Source organism: Malurus melanocephalus, unplaced genomic scaffold (genome assembly GCF_030028575.1).
Source record: "Malurus melanocephalus ecotype Western Australia unplaced genomic scaffold, MMel_1.1 scaffold_268, whole genome shotgun sequence".
NCBI lineage: Eukaryota > Metazoa > Chordata > Aves > Passeriformes > Maluridae > Malurus > Malurus melanocephalus.
This window is the reverse complement of record NW_026623500.1, coordinates 441,691-449,436: the sequence shown is the minus strand read 5'-3', so window position 1 is coordinate 449,436 and position 7,746 is coordinate 441,691. Positions and strand designations below refer to the sequence as shown.

At 37.4% G+C, this 7,746-nt stretch overlaps 1 protein-coding gene across 1 annotated transcript in view; it reads left to right on the top strand.

The window, feature by feature from the left end:
* TENM2 (teneurin transmembrane protein 2) overlaps window positions 1–7,746 on the top strand; it is a 217,811-nt gene that overhangs the window by 274 nt on the left and 209,791 nt on the right. The window lies entirely within an intron of this gene.

Below are 7,746 nucleotides of genomic sequence, written 5' to 3'. Positions count from 1 at the left end.
TCAGCACAAAATTGAGAGCAACTATAGAAATGGGGCAAGGAAAACCATGCTGGTTTGTTTAATGGAAGATTCCTGGAAATACAATCCATCATAATGGTGTTCCTTCATTTTACTGTGGAGAGATGTTTAGTTRTAAGTGTGGTAGAAGCAGTGTAAAGAATATTATTGAATTCTTGTYATGAGAGGGATTAACTTTTCAAAGAAGGTTTCTTGCTCCTTGTTGCATCTGRTAGGGGAGAAATGTACACACAATGATTCTTTGTTCTGCATGGGCAAATCTAATGCATCATTTGGGGATGAGGTTTTATATCTAGAAATGCATGTTGCTTCTGCCAGTCTGTGTCTGTTCTTGTTTCCCAGTCTGTCTGGTTCTGTACTTACAATGTCACATTTAACTAAGATCTGCTATTTTTCAGCAAATTAATTCTTGTCTCTCAGGCCACTGTTTTAAAACATTTGCAGCGCTATCAGTCATGGGATCCGTAGTGCCTAGAGTTTTCTTTCTTTTTTCCTTTTATCTTTTCATTTTCTTTATTTTAATTTTTATTAGTAGGTGCTGAGTTTTCATTTTGACAGCCAAAAACTGAGGAATGAAGATGCAATCCCTTTTTACAAATACAAAGAAAGCAAAAGAAGCTATTCTAGGGCTGGTTTTGTTTTTTGAGGGTTTTGTTTTGTTTTTTGTTTTTTTGTTTTGTTTTTTTTTTAATCATAGATATATATTGTGTGCTGTTTCACTAAAAACTGTAAGTTTAGAGCTTCTGTGCAGTTTCTGGTCTGCCCAAGGGGTCTCTGCTGTAACAATGCAGCTCTRAGCAGTGCTGGATGTTCTGTGTGGTGTGGGGCTGCTGGGGCACACAGAGCTCTCCTGAACAGCAAACCCTTCACTGGGGCTGGGGGTGTGTTAAGGGAGGTGAGACAAGGAGCAGAAGTTGAAAAAGAACCTCCAGAGTGGATATCAGGTATAATTAGGTATAATTTTCCCTTTAAGCAGTGGATTAGAACAGGTTGGATTAGACAGGGAGCCGGTCCAGTCTCTGTCCTTGGAGCTTTCCAAGAACGTTTTGGCTGAAATCCTGAGCTCTGTTCTGACCTCAGAGCTGCCCTTGCTTGGCAGGACACTGGATTGGGCAGCTCCTGGGGTTCCTTCCATCCTAAAACACCCTTTAACCCTGTTCAGGTGTGTTAAAACGTAATAGCACAAAGTAACAATAATTCAGAGATTGAGTGTGCTTCCTTGATCCATGAGTTTATTATTATGGAAAAAAAAAAACTATGCCAGTTTTGAGGGGTTTTAAGAGATTCGGGGTAATCTGGGAACTGCAGACCTCAAAAATCTGCAATGGGCAACTCTGTGGCAGCCATGGACTTGGGGAAGGGGTCAGAAAGAGGGTGGGATTTATCTTTGGGTCAGTTCATGCCTCAGAAACATTGAAAAGTCCATTGCAGGGCTCAGCACTTATTTCTGAATAAGGGTGATCCAGCTGATGGAAGTTTGTGTTTTCAAAAGGGCCTTGGCATAATCTGGCACTAATTCTKCCAAGGAAGCATTTGAGCTGACCCAGGGTGAGAGGGGAGGTTTGTGCACMGTGAGCAGTTATTTGAAAGGCACTAAGTAGGAGTTGGAGCTCCCCAGTGAATTTTCACAGGACATTAAAACACCTGGGGATGATGATAGGGTAAAAAAGCAGGGGATGTCAGAGTGCTAAGAACGAGATGAGCTTGTGGAGAATCACAAAAGCACCTGTGAGTCCAAGTGATAAGATAATAAAATGACAGGGGACATCAGGGCAGAGAAATGTAAAGTGACATTCATGGAAAAGCAGCTCTGGTTTGGTGATGGATCGTTACCTGAGTGCAGGGAGGAGCTGGGGCAATGCTGGCTTCATCCCAGAGCTCAGGAACAGGAAATGTTCCCAGCTGGAAAAGGAGCAAAGAAGAGAGAATGCTGTCTGAAGAGTGTGGTGGGTGAAGCAGTTGATGAGATTTTAAAGGGGAATGAATGGGAAAAGTAAATGGGARAGAGATGAAATAAGCAGAGGAAAATCAAGGTCAGGGAATGTGAACTAAAAAAAGACTTGGAGGATCTTTGAGAACTCGGTAATTACAGCCTCTGCTGGGACTGAGGGAACCAGCGTGGCTTTTCTTAGGAAGCCAAATGAAGGAAGCTGCAGTAAAACAACATCAGAAAATTTGATGGAAGAGCTCTTTATGTTTCATTTTGTTTCTTTATATCCTTAAAAGCTTTGTGTTTGACAGCTGTTACTRGGGGCTGACCCAAGGAACATTTTGGCATCCTCTGATGGGCTTTGTTCATTCTACATTTTACCTTTTTTTCCCCACATATTCCATTTACTTCTTTAATAAAAAGTCTTATAAAATATGGTTTTTAATGGTATTTATGTTTAGAATGACTTTTAATTTTCAGGGTATAAGATGCAGGTGACTTTTTTAAAATATTTTTGGCCATAGACACATGCATAATTGCTTGATCACTATGGAGTGTTCTTGATACATCCTCTGGAAAATAATGAGCCTTTCCTAGTGGTGTCATTTTTTTTTCTTTAGTTCTCACAATGTTTCTTCACAGAGTTTATAAGAAAATACCCCGGATAATGACTTGTACATTAAATTGGAGAATGTTACTATTTTTTGTGCTTTATCACTATCCCTGAAAATTTTTCAGAGTAGTTTTTACCATCTACATGTCAGGAAAAGGTTGTTCATGCTCTGGTCRTGAGGTCATTTGGGGTTTTTTGTTTGTTTGTTTTTGGGTGGGTGGTTTGGTTGTTTTTTTTTCCTTTTTGTTCTTATTTTTGGGGTTTTTGGTGGGGTTTTTTTATGTTTCCTTGGTATTTTTTTCTAAATTTTAATTTTTTTTTAGTTCCTGTGGAAACGTAGCAGTATAGATCCAGACATTTGAGAGAGTAATTAAAAGTAAATATTTTGCTTGAATTTGGGCTTGGGTTGAAAAGGAAGATTTGTAGATRCTTATATTTAAAGCTTAGATCCCAGACCATCTTCAATCATTAATAAATGCTTGCTAGCATTTTCTAGCWTCTTTAAACATTTCTGTCCCAGTCTTCAAAGTACATGCTGAATATGAAATATTTGCCAGGGTCTTCTGCTAATTACCCTGCAAAGTGTCCTCTTGTTTGTCTGATTGGATGCTCCTGCTTGTTTCAAGCTCTACAATTACAGGGTGGCTCCTCAGCAGGTTTAAGATGAACCTTTTGAGTATGAGGTGACACTCACCCACATTTGTTGCCCTGTGCCCTTCACAAGAGCCACCCTTAATATACATGGAAAAAACCACTTGCCTAAAAAAAATTACCTAATCAAATATTCTATCAAATGAGCAATCTATTGTTGATGTTATGAAGGCCTTTAATCTACAATAAATCTTTGTTAGAACTCATCAGAACTCCCAGTTTGAGAGAAATGTGATTATAGCACTCTTAAAATGCCATTACATCATCGGGGTGATTGGTTTATCATTTGGAGAAGCCACATCAATCATAACGAGCATAACCACGCAGAAAATGAATTCAACCTTTCTCCCGCAGAACAATGACACAATAATTGCTCAAAATCAGACTTGAAATGAAATCAGAAAATGCACTTTCTTTAAATATGATGTTAACCTAATGGAATATATTATTAAAAATCATGTTTGAGGAAGTTCTATGTAATTAAAAATATGTGAAAATGTATTCCTTTTTTCTCTCATTAGAACCTGTTTCAGTTGCAGAATCATTTTCTATGCAACAAGATATTATGCTGGTTTTAATTGAACTCCCATCACTTACATTCCTCTGCTTGTATTTCTTAATATAATATGCAGCACAATTATATGTGATGAAGGACAAGAGGTTTTTGAAATCTGGTGCACCTGCTGCTAGTATTTTGAAAAACACAAACACTGTAGAAGGAAATGAGACCCTTTACCCACGAAAAGTTAGTGGATTTTTTTTTTTTCCTTTTAAAAGAAGGTCAGTTCCTGTCCTACCATTTTCTGAGATGGTTTCTTACAGCTAACAGTAGGAATAGGTTTTTTTCTTCTTCTCATATCTGTTTTATATATGGTTTTTATGGCTATATGAGGTGACGCAGCTTGTTGAAATGTCATTTTAATGGCTTCACTCAAAATACAATATTACAGGCTGTTTTTCAACTTTACATGGGAAAAAAAGAGGTTTTGTTGTCTTCATCTTTACCTTTAATATAGAGGATTTATTGCTATTAAACCAAATTCTGAAATCACGACACAAAAACTATTTGTTTATTTGTTTGTGCATTTTTCAGTCTAAGTAAAAGACATAGGATATCTCTACTCACACGTTAGGTTTTCATATAATGGATCTGTAACTGGACCCATTCATCAGCTTTAGCCATTCTAACAATGAGAAAGTAGAAGCAGAATTATCTCTGGACTGTTTTGATTTGGGGAAAATCCTGAACTGTGGTTTAGATATTGCCCCATATTGGCCATGATTCCCAGGAACTTGCTGAAGTTAACTGGAAGGGGGATGGTGCCCAGTTTTTCAGTGTTAACATCTGATTTTGGCTCAGAAACAATGATTCAAACTGTTTGGCTCAGTGGAACAGTATCTGCCCACAGAGTAGTTTGGACCCAGCTTAGAAGACAGAGTTTGCTTTGATTGTTTCACAAGCAGTTCTTGGCAGGAAGGAGAGAGGAACAGAGGAACAGGTTGGCTTGAAGGAAATAATTGTTCTTTGCTGTTGTCTGTTTGTCAGAGTAAAAATAAAGAATAAGACTCCTTTTGCTTCTGACCCTGTTGTGTGGAAAATAGTATGTAAAATATCAATATTCATTATATTCAGGATAAATATCTAGATGGATCTCCTGTGTTCAACAGCTACCACCTGTCTATAGAATTTCATTATTATTAATGTGTAATTACCACCACCTCCTTGCAGTTTAATCCAGTTTGTAAAAATCTTCTCTGAAGGAAGCCAGAACTTTCATTTATGTACTGTAGCTGGAGGACTTATTTTAGATCCTCTGCTGGGAGTGCTTGGAAGGGTTTGTTTTATAGCACTCTTACAAACTGGCATCAAATAAAGAAGTATTTCCAGTTTCTAGTCTGTAATGCAAACCAAAATACCGAAGTATAGTCAATCTTTAAGAAATAAATTAATTCTATAGAAAATAATTACATCCCTTCAGATAGATTAGGCATCACGCTTACTAAATGGAGACCTCAGTTTTCTATAGCTATCAACTTACAGGACTGAAAATACTGTAGCAGCCAGAAAAATATAGAATCCATTGCTTTTTTCTTTTTTTTTTTTTTTTTTTTTTTTTTTAAATCCTCATGAAGGATTGACTTAGGTTTACTTAAGAGACTAACGAGAAGAGTTTGAGTAGCTCAGTAGTGAGGGAAGAGTAGCAACAAGGGAGACAGGAATTGGAATCTCCCTCTCCTCGCTGGTGTTGGAGCTGGGGCCGGCAGAGGGGCTGTTGTTTCACTCCAGTGCTTGTTGGTTCTTGTGTTTGTTTGCATTTGGATTTGTTTAATTTGGCCTCTGTGCATCATTTCTGAGATCAGGCAGGGAGGAACACTTATCAGAAAGAATTTTGGCCTCCTCCATCCCTTTTCTGTCTTAACTGCTGTATATGGTGAAGATTTCAGCAGCATCTTTCTRGAACCTCTTTCAGAATATTGCATTGTAGAATTTGTCAAGGTATGCTCAGATCAGCAACAGTAAAATCAGTTAAGGTTCAAGGTATGTTTTTTTCTGAGTTATTTCCAATACTTTCCTGTAACTGTYTCCAAAAGGCAGCCCTGCATTACAGCTGTGAATGCAATTGTGCTGAGAAAGWGTATTTCTTATTCAATATATTCACAAGGAAATGCCATAAGGAACTTTCTTCTGATGACATTTCACAGCAATGCAAAAAAAGGTAGATTGATCATTTCCATTCCTGTTTCCAAATGAGCAGTAAATTCTGTGTTTATTTTTGCTATGGAGCCTGGCCTAGCTTTGAGGTTTTAAGTGTCTTTGCACACATATTGTTAAACTCTGTGTGGATGTAGCAGCAAGGACTTTAAATCAGTATTTTTTTTCCAGATTTGTTTCTAATACTTAAATACTCCAAATATTAATGGCCAGTTACATTCTCATTCTGCACTGAGTCTGATTTTAGAGCTTTGAACTGGAATTAGGAACGGAGGGAGCAGCATGGACGATGTTTTCATATTGAAACTGAAGGGTGCACTTTCTCTAAAGCATCAGCTCTATGTTGCTGCAACTATTACTGATATTATTGCTGCTGCTAATCTGTGTACCCCTGTTGAGGATGCCTGCAGATGTCTCAATTTCAGCCACAAGTGATTCTAGATATTAAGATATTGCAGAAACATGGTATTTATTAATTTATGAATTMGTAACAGTAACAAACAAATCTCGAACAGAAGGTTCTATGGTAATAAAAATGATAATGAATTACAAAAAGCTATAGAATTGAGAGCAAACTATAATTCTGTTGTTTACCAATTTTTCTTAAGCTCACCATGGTTTTGAGAGCTGAAGAGGTTTATTTGGGGTTTTTTTTAGGTGCTTTTCATGTTGTTTTAATTTAAGTTTGAAAAGCTGTTGAACTGGGAGCCCCTGCAGCCATAAAAGCCCCCCAGCAAAGCAGCTGCAGCTCTGCCTTTGCAAGTTCCCATTTCTGCAGTAAATTGCTGTTTTCTGACAGCTTCCAGGAGGGCTGTGCCCAGTCAGACCTTCTCTCATCACCATTCTCATTCTGCCTCGTGGCAGCTCCTCTGAGATCACCAATAACTGGGAAACTTTGGAAAGCTTTTGRAACTTAAAGACCAGATATTGCTGCTCTGTGTCATTGCACCAAGAAAATCAGTGCTAGATTTGGAACCTCACTTGGAAACTGAAAGGCACTGAGGGATACTACAGTTAGAAGCAGAAAATCTTTTTTTTTTTCTTCTGTTTCTCTAATATGCTGAGTCTAGATGCTGTCTATGTGATTTTCTTTGTTTATAGAAAAGCCTAAAATTGTTCTTACATTCTCTGCTGTAAGTCATGGTGTGGGGGAAGAATTTTTCAGGCTTTCTAATAATTTTGCCTTTACAGAATTTTTAATCTTCTGARTTGCATCTCTTTTTCATTGGCTGTGGCATAGTCCTGACAACTTCCATAGTGGATAGTGCTGCTGTTTGTGTGGAAAGGCAACATTTAGAAAACATTTCATGTTTTTAGCTGCTACCAACAAAATTTGGTGGCTGATTGAAAGTGAAGAGTTGAGCGTATGCAAGCTGTTGGTGCTTCATGGCTACAAAAAAGAGAACCTAAAATTTAGGATACTGTTTTTTCAAAATGTTTTGCAGTATTTGTACACAGAAGGTTCTGTGGGTGGCTCGGTTGGTTGGTTTTGTAATAGCAGAAAGTTTAATAACTTCCTTCTTTCTCGCTATAAATCCAAATAAGTGCCATTACAAACACTTGAAGGCAAGGAGACACTTTTCATCTGAGTCAATATCTTCTCTTATGGATTTTCTGATTTCRATATGCCATACACTTCTGGTTTATTTAAATGATAAATTGTGCATTTATCTAGTGCTTAATTATTACTCCTAGTTATAAAATTACATTAATAGATTTACAGTTTTGAKACCTGTTTCTAATATGATTATAAATATTAGCATCTTATCAGGCAAACTGTAAATATATGTCACCAATTTATCACATTAACATCTCTGGAAA